At 44.2% G+C, this 20,382-nt stretch overlaps 2 long non-coding RNA genes across 8 annotated transcripts in view; both read left to right on the top strand.

Annotated features, from left to right (window-relative positions):
- Positions 1–248: 248 nt before the first annotated feature.
- LOC123331154 overlaps positions 249–20,382 on the top strand; it is an 82,336-nt gene continuing 62,202 nt past the window's right edge. For 4 of the 7 annotated variants that reach the window (XR_006547647.2, XR_006547649.2, XR_006547645.2 and 1 more), the window contains exons 1-2: positions 249–461; positions 9,941–10,023. This is a non-coding gene — a long non-coding RNA (uncharacterized LOC123331154). The remainder of the gene's footprint in view (positions 462–9,940; positions 10,024–20,382) is intronic. The other 3 variants (XR_006547646.2, XR_006547651.2, XR_006547648.2) reach the window with 3 other exon arrangements.
- Positions 14,558–16,744, top strand: LOC123331155. Its single transcript, XR_006547652.1, has 2 exons — positions 14,558–14,615; positions 15,566–16,744. It is a non-coding gene; the product is annotated as an uncharacterized LOC123331155 (long non-coding RNA).

The following is a 20,382-nucleotide window of genomic DNA, read 5'->3' as shown; positions in this document are numbered from 1 at the left end:
TGTCCATGGGGTCGCTGAGAGTCGGACACGACTGAGCGCCTTCACTTTCACTTTTCACTTTCATGCCTTGGAGAAGGAAATGGCAACCCACTCCAGTGTTCTTGCCTGGAGAATCCCAGGGACGGGGGGAGCCTGGTGGGCTGCCGTCTATGGGGTCGCACAGAGTCGGACACGACTGAAGTGACTTAGCAGGAGGATTCGATATCCAACTCCGTTTCCTCTTGATGAGCAGCAGCTGGTATCTTTCCTCGACTTTTCAGCACCTGTTGCCCACGTGCTCCTCGCAGGCTCCTCCTCCAGGCCCCTCCTGCCTGCAGCGCAGCGCAAAGCAAACGTCTGAGTAGAGCGTTTGAGTAGATCTGGGGGCTTCTCTCCCTGTGACTCCTTCGTTTCCGGGATTCCATCCTATTTCCAGTCACTCTGGCATTCCCAAGGTCCTTCCTCTGATACCTTGAACCAAGGTAAGGTTGGAGCTTTCTATTTGAATTTTAGTTTACGGTCCACACAGCTGGGGAATGCCTTTCTAAATGCGGGAATCACCTAGCGCAGTTCCCTTTTTCCAAGGGCCATATTCCGTCCAGTTCTGCCTGTGTGTAGTCACTTTCCAGAGCCTTTAAACAATAGTTTTTCTTTAAATAACTTAAATAGTGTTGACTGTTGTTATCTATGGGAGAGTTAGTTCTTTTATTCCTCCATCACCGGAACTAGAACCTAGGAAGCGATTTCTTCATTGTTTTGATGAGACCAGCAAGGTAACCTTTAGGGTATAGACATTACCCCTTAATTCCCTAGATCACCAGTAATTACAAAAAAAAAAAAGTCATGTGCTTGCTGTGTGCTCTTAAGGGTCCATTAATATTTTTCTACTAAGAGTAAAGCCACCATTTTCTGTTTTCGACAGGTGTATTTTGGATTAAGGAATTTCTTCCAGCAGGGCATATTTATATATCTAGACTTAATCCTGGCCTGTTTCTACAGCTTGGAAGAATATTGAGAGAAGTGTTCTGTTTATACTTTTATTATCAACTCTAATCATTGAGAAGAAGCTCTCTCTCCTTCTCTAGTCCTTTGCGTTATCAGAAGCAGCTCTTGGTATTAATAAGCTAGAAATAATGATTCACTCCTGATTATCCTTTCAAACAATTGTTTGTTTCCCTAAACTGGAACACCCAAGCTTTGCTGTAGCATGTGGGCAGAGCATGGAGGTGGGTGGCTCTCTTCTATTCCGAGGCTCTCCTTGGAGGTGGGGTTGGATTCAGAGATGTTTATTCACAAACACCATTGTCATTTGTGAGTGTGAGCTGACTGCTGTCTTGGGGGAGGAGTGAGAAGGGCATTTGTTCTTTCTGCCTCCTTGACCCGCTCTGAGTCAGAAGAGACTGCTACCATGTGAACCCCCATATTTTGCGGGTTCTCCAGCCCAGAGAACCTTTTTGAGATGAGTAAAGGGCAGTACTCTGATCACGCAGGTTGGAAATTCATGTGTTAGATATGATTTTCTGCTTGTCTGTACCACTGGGGCAGAGACACAGTGATAAAAACAGTCACTGTGTTGTTAAAATACTTGTTGGCAACATTAAGAGGCTGAATCCCAAGAGCTTTGATGAGCTATAATGTTTAATTTTATTAAAAGTTAAATCTCATGTTATGTGGACCTCTTCTAGGTGGCTGTAATCTTAGATGGTGAAATGTCTCCTCTGCCATAAAGGATTATGTGGATTATTTATGAAAATGGAAAGTGACTCCCAGTTTTCTTTCTTTCTTTTTCTCTTTTAAACCTCTTAGCTTTTTAAATTATTTTTTAAAATTTTGGCTGTCCTAAGTCTTCGTTGCTGTGCAAGGGCTTTTTCTGGTTGCCTCACCTTGACTTAGTTGCCCTTCAATATGTGGGATCTTAGTTCCCTGACCAGGGATCAAGCCCACGTTCCCTGCATTGGAAGGCAGATTCTTAACCACTGGATCTCCAGGGGAGACTCTGCCCAGTTTTCTTAGCTATTAATTTCTCTTTGTATCTGATTGGGTCTCCTAGTTTGGCCATCTCTCAGTCATCTTTCCTATCTACCCTTTGGTTCACCCTGCATCTATTTCTAATCCCAGCCTGATTTTCAGCCTATTCTGGCTGCGTGTGATCTGAACCCTTAGCCTCCTGAGATATGCCTGCTTCCTCATGCCCCTTGGGAGAAACTTAAACACAGTGCTCCTCCATCTTTTTTTCCAGTCCAATAGACAAGATAGATGTGTTTCTCCACTTGACAAATGGTTACTGAACATCTGCTTTGACTCAGGTGTGTTAGAGCTTGGGGATTAGGGATATTAGAAAAAAAAAGATACGAGGTTTTGCTTCCATGAAGCTTCTATTCTAGAAGGGATTACAGCTAAGTAAGTGGAAAATATTTGTGCCATGAATGCTTTGATGTGCGTGTACAGGATATTGTAGTGACACACAGAAATGCCTGACATAGATGTGCAGGGGTCAAGGAGGAGTTCTGGCAGGAGTGGTATCCAGGCTGAGGCCCGAGGTGATTAGGAGGAGCGGGGATCCAAGCAGAAGGATCACGCCCATCCTTATTGCAGGGCATATGCCCAGGAAGGATCCAGGGTTAGACCCAGCCTCCAACTACATCATCTACCCACCCTTTTCTCTCCTGTTTTAGAGGGTGTATAGACCACAAGGGAGCAGTAAAGTCCCTGTGGGGGATAAATCAGAATCTGCTCTTTTTAAAATGGGAGAAGGCAGTGGCACCCCACTCCAGTACTCTTGCCTGGAAAATCCCATGGACAGAGGAGCCTGGTAGGCTGCAGTCCATGGGGTCGCTAAGAGTCGGACATGACTGAGCGACTTCCCTTTCATTTTTCACTTTCACGCATTGGAGAAGGAAATGGCAACCCACTCCAGTGTTCTTGCCTGGAGAATCCCAGGGACGGTGGAGCCTGGTGGGCTGCCATCTATGGGGTCGCACAGAGTTGGACATGACTGAAGCGATTTAGCAGCAGCAGCAGCTCTTTTTAAAAAGATAAATCATAAATTATTCACAAACTCTGCTAACTAAGAGTCTAGGTATGATCCATAGTTAAGGAATGCACTTCAGAAATAGTTTAGTGTTCCAGTGTGGTGCTTTAACAAAGCAATTCATAAAATAAGAAAAGTCATTAGAAGTACACCCCCTCCCCAGAGACAACCACTGTTAAGAGTGGGGATACATTCTTCCAGATCTTTTTCTTTCCAGCTGTATGTTAGGTGTATAAAAGTCTTGTGCAGTATTATTGGTCCTTTTGATTGAATAGATCATAAACATTTACCAGTGTCATTAAATACTATCTTACAGCATCATTGAAGTAACTGTATACTCTTTCATATGATGTATTTATAGAATTAGTTCCTTTTTGTTTGGCATTTGGGTGCTTCCAGATTTTTATGAGTAACATTGTAGTATCTCAAAAAAGTCTGTAAGCTATGTAGCTGAATCTTTCTAGTTTTGGAACTTCTATAAAGTGATTCTTCCATTTCTTAAGTTAAAGTTGAGATTCACTCAAATACAATGGGGTAAGTGATACAATAATAGAGTTTTTTGTTTTTTTTTAATAGTTTGAGAAATTTTGGTTGTGAAAGCAGCAAGAGTAAAAGGAAGCATTATAATTTTTATAATTTTCTTCTTCATAAACCTAGATAAGGTTTTCAATTTATGTTTGCATGGTTTGATGATATTATTTACTGAGTTTTGTAGAACTTTGAGAAATAGAACGAAAAGCCATGGATAATAGATTTAGGCACACAATGAAAACCATAATATTTTCTTAAAACGTTTACCATCAAAAACATAAAGGTGTAATTAAAGAAAATTTGCTTTTATAACCTACTGCATTTGGTAGAAATCTAATACTTCATGTAAATTCAGGGAGAGTGGGGCTTGAACTAAGAACAGGTTAGTTATTTAAAGCATTTTAAGCTACTTAAACTTATTATTGCTTTCCTTATCATAATACTATCAATGATAATGTGAGTTTATAGTCATTGGAGAGTTCTTAGTTGAGTCATAGGGATTTATGAATCCTTTAAAATGTTAATTTAAAAAAGCTAAAATATTATTATCTTAATATCCATCTGATTTTGAATTTCTCTTCAATCTCTATTTCCCCCAAGAACTGATAAGTTTTATACCACCTTGAGATCATTAGTAGTTAGATCAAAGAAAATTTCTTGCAACATAGATATTTGATCATCTAGAAGCATCCACCAAGAAGCCATATGCTGCTGCTGCTGCTGCTGCTGCTGCTGCTAAGTCACTTCAGTTGTGTCCAACGCTATGTGACCCCAGAGACGGCAGCCCACCAGGCTCCTCCGTCCCTGGGATTTTCCAGGCAAGAGTACTGGAGTCAGTTGCCATTGCCTTCTCCGAGAAGCCATATAAGCATACTTAATTTTGAAGGAAGTGCTAAACCTTTCCTAATTTCATCTGGTTCCACAGTTTTTCTTTCTGGAGTTAGTAGGACTGTTTGGCAGTCATAGCTGGCTTATTACAAGTCAGTTTCAGGTCAGCCCCTGTTTTCTCTTCTAGCCTGAATTTCCAGACCTCTCTCTGTCTTCCCCCTCCTTCCCTCCTCCTCTCTCTTCTGTGTGCCGTTCAGATTCAGCACGGAGGCTGCCTCCTGGTCCCCTGAAGGCTGGGCTGGCTCTCAGGGATTTGTGTCCCCACAGGACACCTCCCCTCACTGTTGCTTCTGTCCCCGGGAGCCTCTGGCCAGGAAGCAGGTGACAGAGCATCCATCCTGGGTGACAGGAGAAGGCAGGACCATGTGGGCTGGGGCTCCGGGTCCTTGGCGTGTGCTCCCATCAGACTTCATTTACTAAACACAAGAAAATCAAAGATAAAAATCATTAAGAATTCCAAGATGGCAATGGGGAGGTGGATTGGGGGGCATTAAATCCCAAGAAGGAAGCCTTCCTGAGGAGAGGGAAGGGGTATATGAGACTATGCTGGTCACAAACCCGAGAAGCTGGCCCTGTATGTGGAGATTGATTTCGAGGAAAATACTGCACTGAAAGGCTAAGTTACAAGTCAGATATCAGGCACCTGGGATTTGAACTTGGGTGGTTTATTCTTGTAGTTCTGCTCTCAACTCTTCGCTGGCCCATCCCCTGTGGTAAGGTGAGGCCAGGGTTCATGCTCTGGGAGGTTGGAAGCACAGGGTAGGAGGAGCCATTTCTTTGTGCTTTTCCTGCATGCATGCTGCTGAGGTGAATGAATCTCAGTCAGGTCTTTGGTTTCAGTTGAGGATGGATGATGTCTCACCTATTATTTCTTCTTCTTCTTCTTTTTTAGAATATTTATTTATTTTTGGCTGTGTTGGGTCTTAGTTGCAGCATGCAGGCTCTTTTGTTGTGGCATGAGTGCTTAGTTGCCCCACAGCATCTGGGATCATAGTTCCTGGGCCAGGGATTGAACCCATGTCCTCTGCGTTGGAAAGTGGATTCTCAACCACTGGGCCGCCAGAGAAGTCCTCACCTATTCTTTACGTTGGACGACGTTAACAATAAAAGCAGTGTGTCGTCGATCAGCATTGTCCTGATTTTTAAAAGGCTTCTCTCATTACATGTGTAATTATTTTTTTATATATTAACTTTGCTATTTTTGAAAACATTGCATCTGTATGGCCCTCCAGTGGCCGTGAAAGTGTCAAAAGGGACTAGGATAGCAAGTGGAAGAGCAGCTGTGTAATAAGTGTGCTCATAAAAGCATGAATCATGCTGCTACCATTTACTGCTGCTGTGCAGACACAGGGCCACAGCGACCAGATGGGCCGTGGCACAGGCCGGTGATGGGACGACAGGAAATGGGACAGTGCTTGTCCAAAGGCGGAGGCTTCCAGTGAGTTCCAGCCTCTGGTTGCCCTGGGGGGAGGCAGACCGTGTTGCTAAGGAAAAGCCCCAGCTCCGTCTATTTGTGTAAAAATTCCCAATTTTTCATTGCAGGCAGTTAACTAAAGAAAATTATCAGCATGGGCCATAACATTTCCATGAACTGGATTTGAGCTGCGGTCACCGCTCACTTGTGTCCTTTGGTTTATTGATGTTCACTGCCAGCTGGGCCCTGTACTAAGGCTTTTTCATACAGCTTCCCACTTGAGTCTACAGCATGGCCCTAGAATGGTTAGTCCCTTTCTCTCACACACCAGTTTCCCCCTGCCCCTTTGTGGCCAGTCTCCTGCCCTCAATTTCAGTCCCTAGACACCACTCATCTATTTTTTGTCCCTGTGGTTTTGTCTTGTCCAGAATGTCATATGAATGGAATCATATAGTTTGCAGCCTTTTAATTGCTGAATAGTATTCTAAATTGTTCTATAAGACAAGTGTTTCCTCAATGGCAACATTAACTTTGAAATTCTAATGAAAACCAATGGGAAATAATGGTTCCTGTTAGAAACTTGTCTTACAAACCACTTTCAAGAGCAGGCCAATGTCATTACGTGAGGCATATCTGAATTCAATAGCATCCCTTGGTTTATACATATAATTCATTGACATGTGAGATCATGCCTAGTCAAAGTAATAACTTTCTTGGGGATTGTGGTGGCAATGGGGTGGATAGAGACCAAGGAATCACCTTGGGAATTGTTGCTGAACTTCCGTCATTGTCTCCCCACATAGAGAAATACAGATATAAATGTTTCAATGTGCTGCATACTGCTAGTGTTTAATCAGTGCTGCTGCTGAAGTAGTGAGACCAAGGACCATTGGGTCTACATGGAAAATTAGTATTCCTGGGACACCCTCATGCATAGGTTGACTGGAATTAGCTTACCTGAGTGACTCAGAGGCAAGTTTGGTGAAGAAGAGAGAGAAATCATTTAAGGCAGCGTGAATATCACGTGCAAAGGTCCTGTGGCATTGTGCTATTAGTACATCAAGGTTAGCAAAAACTCAGGGCTGATGCTCAGCTGTTTTCACTGGTCTGACCATCCAGATGGTCAGTATGCATTCTGGCTGATGAGAGCATGGGCCTTACCCCTTGGTTCAGTTCAGTTCAGTCGCTCAGTTGTGTCTGACTCTTTGCAACCCTGTGAATTGCAGCATGCCAGGCCTCCCTGTCCATCACCAACTCCCGGAGTTCACTCAGACTCACATCCACTGAGTCGGTGATGCCATCCAGCCATCTCATCCTCTGTCGTCCCCCTCTCCTCCTGCCCCCAATCCCTCCCAGCATCAGAGTCTTTTCCAAAGAGTCAACTCTTCACATGAGGTGGCCAAAGTACTGGAGTTTCAGCTTTAGCATCATTCCTTCCAAAGAACACCCAAGGCTGATCTCCTTTAGAACGGACTGGTTGGCTCTCCTTGCAGTCCAAGGGATTCTCAAGAGTCTTCTCCAACACCACAGTTCAAAAGTATCAATTCTTCGGCACTCTGCTTTCTTCACAGTCGAACTCTCACATCCATACATGACCACTGGAAAAACCATAGTCTTGACCATAGACGGACCTTTGTTGGCAAAGTAATGTCTCTGCTTTTGAATATGCTGTCTAGGTTGGTCATGACTTTTCTTCCAAGGAGTAAGCGTCTTTTAATTTCATGGCTGCAGTCACTATCTGCAGTGATTTTGGAGCCCCAAAAAATAAAGTCTGACCCTGTTTCCACTGTTTCCTCATCTATTTCCCATGAAGTGATGGGACCAGATGCCATGATCTTCGTTTTCTGAATGTTGAGCTTTAAGCCAACTTTTTCACTCTCCTCTTTCACTTTCATGAAGAGGTAAATATGTTTAAATTATCTTCACTAAATGCCTTTAGGCCAGTTAGCCTCAGGCAGTTAGGTTGTTGTACATTTGAGCCCAACTAGAAACAGGAAGCAGTGTAAAGAAAATTAAACCCAGAGACTCTTGTCCATAATACATATTGGGCTAAGAGCTCCATGTCCGTAATACATATTGGGCTAAGAGCTCCATGCTGACTTCCTAGAGAGGCCCGTTATTACGGTAACTTAACAGTAATAAGTGCCATGAGCAAAATTGGGGTCCCTAGTTATTTTCCTGCAGCCACCAAGAAGACAAGCTGAACCAAAACCACTGAGGAAAGTGCCCAGCATAAAGCTGCTCATCCCTAAGGATTAATATTTGTTGATCTGCTGGCAAAGGACATTCAGGCATCTGTTATGTTTTCTTCTGAAGTCCTGTCTGATTAATACCTGTTCTCCTACAATAGGTTAGGTCTATTAGGTGAGAAATGGAGTATTTCCTGCCATATCTGTAAACAAGGATGTCACAGCCATCAGCTGTTCCCACCCTCCAAATGTGAATTCCTGAGCCCAGAGGGCTCCCAGAAGAGCAGTGCCTGCTATCTAGCAGCCATCAGCCACTCCCCACAGTGAGCGTTTAGGAGCTGGAGAGGAGGATGGGGGTGGGGGGAAGTGTGAAAAATGCGGATACTGGCCCCAGATCGCTGAGATGCATATAAAAGGAATGACTTCAATGAACCCAGACTTTTGCATCTTCCCATACACAGAAAAGTGCTAAATTCCTTAACTTGAGACATCTGGTTTTCCTTAATTAACAATAATCTTTTGATGTTCCGAGTACCTGCCCTTTCTTGCAAACTTCTATATAACCTGACTCCTCCCTGCAGTGCTTTCAGGGTCACTTGAGATGCTGTCTCCTGGGCTTGAAGTCCTAAAATTTTCCACCAAATAAAAACAAAACTCTCTCAGCTTCTAGGCTGTGACTGTTTTTTTTTTAAGCCGACACAGGTTTGATTTAACAGAATTCCATTCTGATTCCTGATATTTATAGAATATTTAATCCAACTCTAATTTTGCAAATGAGAAAGAAAGGAATTCGGCTTGAAGGACCCAGCTAGACAGTGAGTGCAACGGTGATTGAACTCAAGTTGACAAAGTCAGTTTACTCCCCTGTTTTAATCAACATAAATCGTCTCCCACCCTCCCCATTCCCATCCCTCCTGTCAGGCGAGTGTATGCTCCTCGGTTCTTTGTCTCGTCACAACAAGGATTTGGAGTGACGGACATGAAAGCCCCCTCGGCGTGTGACACATGTGTCACGGCTCTCAGGTCTCGAACAGGCCATGTTATAGCTCTCAGACAAATCAGTGTTACAGCTCAGCGTCACAGCTCTGTTTTATTTAGAAGATAGCAGGGAAACCCATCTTCGAGACATGAGGGCGTGTCGATCCAAAGATGCGAAGAGAAGAGCACCCCAGCGCGCTGAAATAGAGAGAGAGAGAGAGAGAGAGAGCCCTTTGGCTCCTCTTTTTATATGTTTTTTTCTTCCCCCTGGGCCTGCCCTATGCAAATTGGGCTTAGTCAGGAGTGCTGTTCTACCTAAAGTTCTCACTCCGGTCCTTGGACCTTCCTTTGACCTTCCTCTGTTCTATTTTCGCGGGTTTTTCCCTTCCTTGTCTTTTAGCCACCTCCATTTTGCACTCCTTTTCCCTATTCTAACTACCTAACATTCCCAGAGAAAAATGCGTTATGTTCCTGGAACCAAGGCAGATTCAATTGCTGCTTTCAGGTCTCAGTTCAGTAAGGTCCTGGTTTGGCCTACAGCAGCAAGTAGATCTATCACAGATGAAGTGGATATAAAAAGGAAAACCCTCACACCTCATAAAGCTTCAGGACAGCATCTCAGAGAGGCTGATATCCAGTGGTTTTATGAGGCCACCGATGGGGCAGGCCCTCAATCTGTTGCCAGAAGCTCCATGGACCTGTCAGGGGTGGGGCAAGGTCCAGATGCTGCTCACAGTTTTTCCAGGATAAAGAAACTGATTTAGGATTAACCTAGATGGGTGTTGTCTCAAGTGCAGCTAGAATGTTCTTTACTGCATAAATGCCTTCTTTTTATTATGTTTTCCTCCTACCTTGGTAGGAAGATTCATTTCCAGAGGGTTACATGTCTGGTTCTTGTGACAGAAAAATGGGTGATTGCTCTAATTTCAGCAGGAGAAGGAGGCGGGACTTCAGAGCATTCACTACAGCAAGCAGCTGGATTCCTTGCTGAGCACTTTTGCAGTCTAATTAGGGTGAGTTACACAAAATGTAATTTAGCCTGAACTGCCTTCATGCAGAGGTAACAGACTTTCTGCCTAATCTTAGCCTCCAAGATGAAACTGAACAGAAACTGGAAATTAGTGAATTTTTAAAAAGTAGCTCTAAGCCCTTCTTGAATTAACAAGAGTTGCTGTTGTTCAGTCGTTCAGTTGTCTTGTTGTATCCACACGTTCCAGGAAACAAACTCACTCAGAAGGACGATGCAGATAGTGGAGTACAGTTTATTACACCAGTGGGCCCAAGGCAGAGTTTCCTCTTAGCCAAGGACCCCGACCAACTTTTGTGAAAACCTTATATACCTTAAGCATACTGCTCAAGCCCACATCCCCAAATTCCTTAAACCTAGCCTCAGTTCAGTTCAGTTTGGTTCAGTTGCTGCATCATGTCCAACTCTTTGCGACCCCATGAATCGCAGCACGCCAGGCCTCCCTGTCCATCACCAACTCCCGGAGTTCACTCAGTCTCACGTCCATGGAGTCAGTGATGCCATCCAGCCATCTCATCCTCTGTCGTCCCCTTCTCCTCCTGCCCCCAATCCCTCCCAGCATCAGAGTCTTTTCCAATGAGTCAGCTCTTTGCATCAGGTGGCCAAAGTGTTGGAGTTTCAGCTTCAGCATCAGTCCTTCCAATGAATATTCAGGACTGATTTCCTTTAGGATGGACTGGTTGGATCTCCTTGCAGTCCAAGGGACTCGCAAGAGTCTTCTCCAACACCACAGTTCAAAAGCATCAATTCTTCAGCCCTCAGTCTTCTTACAAAAGAGTAAGTGAATGAATAAAACTCCGTCATTAAACCTTCTGACCGAAAGCATCTCCCCCGAAGCCTTTGATGAGCCCATCCTAGTGTGCTGGTGCCTTTTGTTCAGTTTGGGCAAAAGTGAATAACAAAGTGGTTAAGGGCCTTGTTTGGGGTCTGACATTTAAACAGACCTTGCAGGTGCTGAAGAATCTCTAGAAGAACAATAGCATTCAGGCAGGGAGTCTTTCTCATTGTCAAAGAAATGCCATGGCAACATCTCTGTGAAGCTGTGTGTGGGCAGATGGGCTGGAGCCAAATGCAAGTTCACCCTATGTGTGCTCATGTGTTTCACATGGATCACCCTCCCTTCTAAATCCTCATGTAACTATATATAATCAATCACATATGCTTATATCAGCTACCCCAAAGCAGCTTCTAATTGGTACTTCAAGCTCAGAACAAGGAGTGAAACTGAATAAATTTATCAGTGAGGGGGACAGAAAGTCTGCACACAGTCCTACGCTGTATGAATGAACCTAAGAAAAAAAGGCACTTTTTAGTTTAGAGAGCTCTCCAGGCATGGAGGTCACATGGAGGAATCAGGAACAATCACTGCTATAACAAGCTGGGACTTTGAGAGTGACTTGATTCTTTCTGCAGGGAGAACAAAATTGAAAAGTCTTTTTCGATTTAGCAATTTAGTTTTGACTACAGCTTCCTTGGTGGCTCAGATGGTTAAGAATCTGCCTGCAGTGTGGGAGACCCAGGTTCGATCCCTGGATCAGCAAGATTAGCAACCCATTCCAATATTCTTGCCTGGGAAATCCCATGGACAGAGGAGCCTGGCAAGCTACAGTCCATGGGATTGCAGAGTCAGGCATGATTGAGGGACTTTTTCACTTTACTTCACTTTTGAGAAGATTCAGAGTAAAGTTTTCACAATTTAGTTGTTTCAGTTGTTGTTCAGTCACTCAGTCATGTCCGTAGTGATTTTGGAATCCAAGAAAATAAAGTCTGTCACTGTTTCCATTTTTTCCGCATCTATTTGCCATGAAGTGATGGGATTGGATGCCATGATCTTGGAGTCCTAACGCTGTCATTGAAATCAGGAAACTTATTTCCACTTCAGGATCTCTCAACAGTATCCTTGGCCTGTAGAGCATGGGCCCTACCATTACTTTTGAGGATGATGACAATATTTTCACCAACATAATTCTCAAGAGCTTGGTAAAGAAAGTGTATCCTGGGTTCTCTTGAGGTACATAGAAGATGGATGAACAGGATAGGATGCCTGTGGTAATTCCACCTCAACATTTGTATACCCCACACACTGGATCCTTTCCTCATATCCTGACTGCTCAAAGTGTATGAGGAGCAGGAATACTGGCATCACCTGAAGCCTGTTAGAAACCCAGAGTCTTGGACTCTCTCCCAGACTTTACTGAGTTAGAATTTTAACAAGACCTCCATGCTATTTATGTGCACATTAAAGCTTGAGAAGCACTAAACTACAGTTATGCCAGCGAATTTCTGGCATCTCAGCATCTTGCAGTTAGGCCACCCCTGAGCCCAGGTATCAGTCATCTAATTGAAAACACAAGGAAAATCATTTCCACCTGCTCAACCTGACATACTGAATTCAGAGTTTGGGGTACCCCCAAATACCAGTAAAATCAGCCTGATGTAACATTATGTTTCTCTCTCCTTGGCCTAGACCCCCTATTCTCCATGTTTTTGAAAATAAAAATCAGCAGTATCTTCCCCATCTTTTGGTGTGTTCATCTCCTCCTGGGTTTGTCTTCGTAATTACATTCCAGGCTCTGCAGTTACTGGAAACTGGAATCTAGTCAAAAGCTTGGAAGCAAATAAGGGTGGCAGAACTGAATCAGAAGGAGAATGGGTTCCCTTAGCAAGGTACCCACTGAGAAATGGAATACTGCCTGCCACGTTAGTCAACAAAGGATGTCACAGGCAGAAGGGATTGCAGCCACCACGAGACCACAGCCACCACCTGCCAGCGAGCTGGTGAGCCCTGAGGAACTCAGGAAGGAGAAGAATAACCTGCCTTTTGGCAACCAGCAGACTGCCGTCATTCCTCATGGTGAGCCCAGAGGAAACTCAGGATGTGAAAACACAGGATCCTGGCCCCACATATCTAAGTTGCATATCAAAGGAATGATTTCAGTGAACCCAGACTGTTGCATTTTCTCCTACTTAGAAAAGTGCTAAATTCCTTAACTTGAGATGTCTGATTTTCCTTAATTAACAAGAATTTTGACATTCAGACCACCTGCCCTTTGTTGCAAAATTCCTGTATATACTAGCTCCCTCCTTGCCTCCTGGAAGCAGTTCTCTCAGGGTTACTTGAGATGCTGCCTCCTGGGCTTGAAGTCCTAAATATTTCTGCCAAAAAGCATATACAACTTTTAAGTTGTGAATATATTTTTAGTTGACACCACTTCAGCTATGATCTGTAGGCGTCCCCGGGCAAGGAAAGGATGACCTCATCAGGAGGGAAAGGAAAGGCTCCTTCTGAGGCATTCAAACCCTCCTGTTACATCCGTTTCATTTTACATGCCCAAATTTTTACATAAGAATGAGTGAGGCCGTGAATTACACCAATGCTGTAATTCAGCAACCAAGAGCTATGGCCATGCTCCCTGATTCCTACCAGCAAGAGATGGGAGGAGACAAGCTATTGGGCATTGGGGATTTCATCCTTGCCCCCAAGAGGGAAGCAAAGGGGAAAGACAGTTTCTGTCTTCCTCTGGAAGTCTGAGTCTAGAGGTGTTACTTGGCACTGCTGCGGTTTACCTGCTATCAGCCTGAGCGTGTAGACATCACTGAGAGAAAGAATGAGAGATGCCAGGAACCTGGGCCCTTGAAGACATTGCCGAGTCTTTGATTCCACCAACCCTGGGGGCTGGTTTCCTTCCGTGTTTCCTGTTATGTGAAATGACATCTTTTATCATCTTTTTAGCCTATTGGAGTTGGGATATTTGTTACTATGGCTAGAATCTGGGTGTAGAAGGACTAGGATGTCCATTGATACCAGATCCCATGGCAAAGAAGTGAGAGGCCCAGGATTTAAGTTGGTCTGAAGGCAAAGCCCATGCTCCAGGAATGTGGCCCTGCACATAGAAGGGACATTGGGGTTTTTATTAGTCATCTCCTGGTAGTTCTAGGGCAGGTGATGGCAAGGGCCAGATAGTAAAGATTTTAGGCTTTGTGGGCCATATGGTCTCTGTCTCAGTTACTCAACCCTGCCATTGTAGCAAAAGTAGCTATTGGCAATATGCAAATGAGTGAATATGAATGTGTGACAATAAAGAGCTTGGTAAAGGTTGGTGGACTTATGGGGTTGTATTTTGCCCATCATGGTAATAGAGTAAAAGGTTGGAAAAATCTGGAATTAGATCCTACATTTTAATTACAAGTGTCATTATATGAATATTGACTGAATCTGATTTAAGTGTTTGCAGCAAAATATGAAATTTCAACACAGCCAAATCATGTGTTGCATTTTTTAAAAGTTTTACCTACATCTTCCAGTAGCAGTGGTGGATTTGGGTCACCATAATGTGAGTTGAAGTTTTCCTGGATGGTGTTAGTGATAAAGAACCCGCCTCCCAATGTTCTTTGCAGGAGGTGTAAGAGACAAGGGTTCGATCCCTGTGTTGGGAAGATCCCCTGGAGGAAGGTATGGCAACCCACTCCAGTATTCTTGCCTGGAGAATCCCAGGGACAGAGGAGCCTGGCGGGCTGCAGTCCATAGGGTTGCAAAGAGTCAGACACAACTGAAGCGACTTAGCATGCATGCACAATGTGAGTTGATTTCTAAATACAGAGTGAGTAAGAAAGGTTTGCAAGTAAAGGGTTATGACCAAGTGCCCTGATGTGTTTGCAAAAGGCAGCCCTGGGAGGCTGAAAGGATGTGATTCCTGCCTGAGAGTGCCAGGAGATAATACGGTTGCCTTTCCCTCTGTTTCCATCAGTTCCTTCCCTCTTCCCCCTAAGGCAGTGACTGGGAGAGTAACTCTCTAGCTGGGAGTGGTTATTGCACAGGGCACTGTGGGTGTGATTTAGAAGTAGGGGTGGGGAAGTGGATTAGGGATGTATGGACCAAAAATGTCACCATATTAGTAAACTAAGGATTTTGCAGCCATCAAGCTACCAGCACTGCATCCACCCCCAAATAAGCATCCTGAGGGGGCTCAAGATGGAGAAAAATGGGATACTGGCTGCAGATAGTTAAAGTGCATATCAGAGACATGATTTCAGTGAGCCCAGACTCTTGCATCTTCCCATACATAGAAACAAGCTGAATTCACTAACTTGAGATATCTGATTTTTCTTTAATTAACAGTAGTCTTTTGATTTTCTGACTACCTGGGTTTTTTTGTTTGCTTGTTTTGTTTTTATTTTGCAAAAACTTCTAAATGTCCTGGCTGTTCCCTTACCTTTTTGGAGTGATCCCTCTGAGAGGTTGCCTCCTGGGCTTAAATCCTCAGCAAGTCTATCTAATAAAACTTAATTCTCATCTTTTAGGTTGCGCATCCTCCCCCACCACCACCCCCACCTGCTGACAGTGGGAATCCCTCCCATGTCTTTTGGGAGAACAGAGAACATTCAAGTAACCCTAGATAACCAGAGCTTTTGATGTGTTCTACCATGATTGTTAGTGAATTAAATGGTATTTTGGGGGGAACCTGTAAGATTTTTGGTCTACAGGAAGAGGAACATTTATAGCCCTCTTTACTTGATTTCTGTTCTAGGGCTTACAACAGTAATTGAAGGGGACCTCAGTGAGGGTCCGGATCAGGATGTTGGCCAGAATTGGGGAAAGAGAGAGGAGCCTGGAAACTCTCTGAAGAGATACAGAACGGAGCTTAATGATGTTGCCACGGCTGAAGATAACAAAAAATGAAATGCTTCCATTTGCTGCCCAGTGGACATGCTCAGGGGACACACATTTTGAGATTGATTCTCTGCAGAGCCAAGTATTTAATATGTCAGCTTAGCGGTAATACCATCAAGAGCATCACTTTTGTACCTGCCGTGATGAAGGCCAGCTCTGGCCTGGGCTCAGACAGTGTGTTTGTGCCTGAACTCCTCAGCCTAGGGAGCATTCGAGGTCCTAGCTCCCGCCTCAGTCTGGCTTCCTGGCAGTCCCTTGGGGTTGACTCATCTCATCTGTTATGGCTGGAGGGAAGCCTCCTGGGGCTGTTGGCCTGAGCAGAGGGGGCCCAAGACACAGTGGAGCCCTTTCTTGTTCCCCGCAGGCTGGATGAGATCCCCATCGGTGCTTTCTAATTTCAACCATGGGGTCCTCTGCTCGTGGTTCAGGAGGGAGGGTCCCAAAGTGAAATGTGACAAGTATTTCATTTTATGGGACACTTTCTGAAGCCCTTGCTAGAAGAAGAGATTTCAAAAGACAAAACGATGAACTACACATCACAAGTATTGACCAAGCAAAGCCACAGCCCAGGAACCGCCACAAAGCTCGGGACCTGGCTGGGAGCATAGAGCAGCCGCTTTCAAAGGAGATTCTTAGACAGAAAGTCATAACTTATTCATGCTTCATACACACGCAGGCATTCAGGTCCCTTAAACACAGTATGCCACTTCACTTCAATTAACAGCAAAGTGGTGCCATTTGCTCACAAATTCTGCCAGCTTTGGTGTAGACAGAGCTCCTGCAAGGAGGCAGCTAGCCATCAAGCCCAAAACTCTAGCAACTGATTTGAATCCAAGAAATGCCGGCCTCCTTGGCCATAGGAAAGACATTTGGGGCCATTTCTGTTTTTTTCTTAATTTGGAATAATTTGTTGTGATCAAATAGAAAGTCTTAGTATCTGAGCTCGGAGAAGGCAATGGCACCCTACTCCAGTACTCTTGCCTGGAAAATCCCATGAATGGAGGAGCCTGGTAGGCGGCAGTTCATGGGGTCTCTAAGAGTTGGACACAACTGAGCGACTTCACTTTCGCTTTTCACTTTCATGCATTGGAGAAGGAAATGGCAACCCACTCCAGTGTTCTTGCCTGGAGAATCCCAGGGATGGGGGAGCCTGGTAGGCTGCCATCTCTGGGGTTGTGCAGAGTTGGACACGACTGAAGCAACTTAGCAGCAGCAGTAGCAGCAGTATCTGAGCTTCACTTCATAGCTAAGAAGAGGTACAGATTAGAAATAGCATACCTACTAGAGAAGGTGTGTGTGTGTTCAGCTGTTCATTTGTGTCTGACTCTTTGTGGCCCCATGGACTGAGGCCTGCCAACTTCCTCTGTCCATGGAATTTTCTAGGCAAGAATACTGGAGTGGGTTACCATTTCCTACTGCAGGGGATATTCCCGATCCAGGCATCAAACCCGTGTCTCTTGTGCCTTCTTCATTGACAGGCAGATTCTTGACCACTAGGTCTACCTGGGAAGATCCTGAGAAAGTGAAGAAGCAGAAAACTCATTATCTGATGACTGGATGTACTGTCTGGTTGGAATCAAGAGATGGGCTGTTGAGAGCAACCTTTTCTCAAGGCCTAAATGGCTTCAGTTCAGCACACCATCTAACTATAGGCATTTGGATGGAGAGAAAACACCAACATTAAGTGGCTCAGTGGAAAAGAATCTGTCTGCCATTGCAGGAGACAAGAGTTTGATCCCTGATCTGAGAAGATCCCACATGTCACTCAGCAACTAAGCCGTGTGCCACAACTACTGAGCCTGTGCTCTAGAGCCCAGGAGCTGCAAATACTGCAGGCCACGTGCCTGGAGCCCGTGCTCTGCAACTCGAGAAACTGCTACAATGAGAAGCCTGTGCTTCTCATAGCTACAGAGTAGCCCCCACTCACTGCAACTAGTGAAAAGCCCGTGCAGCAAGAAAGACGCAGCACAGCCAAATAAATAAATACATAAAATTATTAAAAAAACAACAGGATACTCCAGCACATGTGACAACCAAGTAGGTCTTTATTGATAATGCTCTTGCAAGCCCTTGTTGACACAGCACACCTCAAATAATTCAGAGAAATAGCCCTTACATCATCATGAAAACCAAAACCACCTCCAAACATTTCTATAATCATATGGCTGGAAGGCTTTTTGGGAGATTACTTAGTTGAGTGACTCTTGACTGGAGTATTACCAGTCAAGAGTATTACCCCACTCTCCCCTACCCACTCTGCCATGGGGCATCTGGAAGTGTTTGGAGGTAGTTGTGACTTTCATGATGACTAGGGGTAGGGGCTTTGCAATGGCAGTTGGAGCTCAGGATTTCAGGGACCTTAAACATCTCACCACAATGAGCAATTCTGTCCAAGAAGAATTGTCCCAAGTAAAAGTCAGTAGTGTTCAATTTAGACCGATTGCCACATTTTACAGATGAGAAACCCGAGGCTCCGGTATAGAAGATCTTTTGTCTAAGATCACCCAGGTTGTGTTGGAGCTCTTTGCCAGGAAGTGGGGACATAGACCGCACGATTCCTTCTTCCACCAGAGTCACACTTAGCACAGCGCCTGGCGTGCCATCAGCCCTCAGCAAATGTCATCTGTTACCGTCATCAATAGCACCATTACCTTCCTGAGTTAAGCTTATTTTCTTGCAAGTAAGGAAGGTTCCTGGGGTGTAGATTGGAGATACAAATTAGAGTTTCTAATAAAACAGGAAAGCAATCAGAAAAATACAAGGGTCAGTACACTGAGACAGGAGATTCAGAACCATTCAGTTAATTCCAAACAGACTGTCTCAGCCTGAAAGGCTATACTCAGGGCAAAAGGCCATATGGTGGCTTGGTTGGTGGCATCCCCAGAGTGCTGAAGAACTGCCCTTTGGCCCAATTGTTTTTAACTTAAATGATCTGGAAAAGAGAATAAATCACACATCATGGCTACCCAGAGGTGTGTCAAGCATTAAAAACAAGTCAGAAATAAGTTGCAAAATATTAGTCTCCAAGATGGAAAATAAAAATATGACTTCATGAAGAATGTTGGCAGTGCCAATCCATGTTAATTCGCATAGGCTTCTGAGTCCCTGGCTCGACAGAAATACTTTTTAGGCAGGCTAAGATTTTAATTAAAATGGAAAAAGCCTCACTGCACTCTCTCTAATGATCATTATATACAAGGCTCATAAGGTTGGAAGAAACTGGGGAGGATTTGCAGGGGAAATAACTTTGCATAGAACTTCTGAAGGCTGTAGGAGTCCTGAGAAATTATTTCATTTAAAACCATTACTTTGTAAGAAAAGAAACTAAAGCCTAAGGAGATGACGTAATTTACCCACATCCTACATAGTAAATGACATAATTTGGCACTGCCAGCCTCCATCCAGGACTGCCCTCACCACTGTACCTCTAAAAAAACTGTAGAAATTGGTGATGGTGCCTCTTGATTTTTTTTCTACTCAGCCTTAAAAGGAGAAATTTTTTGAATATAGAGGGTTTCTGGTATGCTCATTTCCTGAGCTTTTTAATGCTTTGAATATTTATATATAATGAGATGATCTTCCATCATGGGAAATAACATCACGTTTTTCTCCCAGAATCTTCTCTGCAGCATTCTGGATAGGCATTTACCTGTAAAGAGAGAGCTGGTCAAGCCTAAGGCCAAGGTCCATTCCAGTCCCACCACTGTTCCACCTTCATGTTCCTTAGAAGCCAGGCTCTGCTCTTGCAAGCCGACTGAACCGGCTGGTATCAAATATTGTGCAACTGAACGAAATGTGGAATAATTGCACCTTCCCATTAATCAATTATACAAGACTCAGAGTCATCCTTCCCTTAAAAGCCAGTTGCTTCAGCAGTGGAGATTTCTCCCTTTCCATTAAATATGTCAGAAGTTAAGCTGGAAAGAAATCACATGGGTGATTTCATACATCAGTGAAAGAGAAGTGCACTCACACAGAATAATGGGAGTGAGAACAACCTGAAACAGATTCAGTGCTAACGGACTAGTTGCCTACTCTTTTTGCCCTACAGAACAGAAAACACAAGTAAAGTCCAGTTATTAAGGGTAGAAGAAAGGGAACAGTCAAGAGATTTCCTTGGAGAAAATGCTCCAGGTTCTTTTGTATCCCCAAGATTAAGCTCTGTCCTCATTTATGATAATGATTCAAAGTTTTTCCATTAGGTAGGACCAAATGCTTTTCTTCAGCAGTGGAGATTTCTCCCTTTCCATTAAATATGTCAGCAGTTAAGCTGGAAAGAAATCACATGGGTTCATACATCAGTGAAAGAGAAGTGCACTCACACAGGGCTATCTTCCCTGGTGGCTCAGAGGGTAAAGCGTCTGCCTACAATGCAGGAGATCTGGGTTCAATCCCTGGATCGGGAAGATCTCCTGGAGAAGGAAATGGCAACCCACTCCAGTATTCTTGCCTGGAAAATCCCATGGATGGAGGAGCCTGGTACGTTTGCCTGGAAAATCCCATGGATGGAGGAGCCTGGTAGGCTACAGTCCATGGGGTCGGAAAGAGTTGGACACAACTGAGCAACTTCACTTTCTGAATGCTTTTCAAATGTCAAGCTCTATCGTCAGCATCAGCAGCACGTAGTGTCCGTCTCTTCATCCCATGAGATGATGTCTTAGTCCATTGTGGTCC

Source organism: Bubalus bubalis, chromosome 22, assembly GCF_019923935.1.
Source record: "Bubalus bubalis isolate 160015118507 breed Murrah chromosome 22, NDDB_SH_1, whole genome shotgun sequence".
NCBI classification, from domain to species: Eukaryota; Metazoa; Chordata; class Mammalia; order Artiodactyla; family Bovidae; genus Bubalus; species Bubalus bubalis.
The sequence above is the reverse complement of the archived record's forward strand: the minus strand, read 5'-3'. Positions and strand labels throughout refer to the sequence as shown.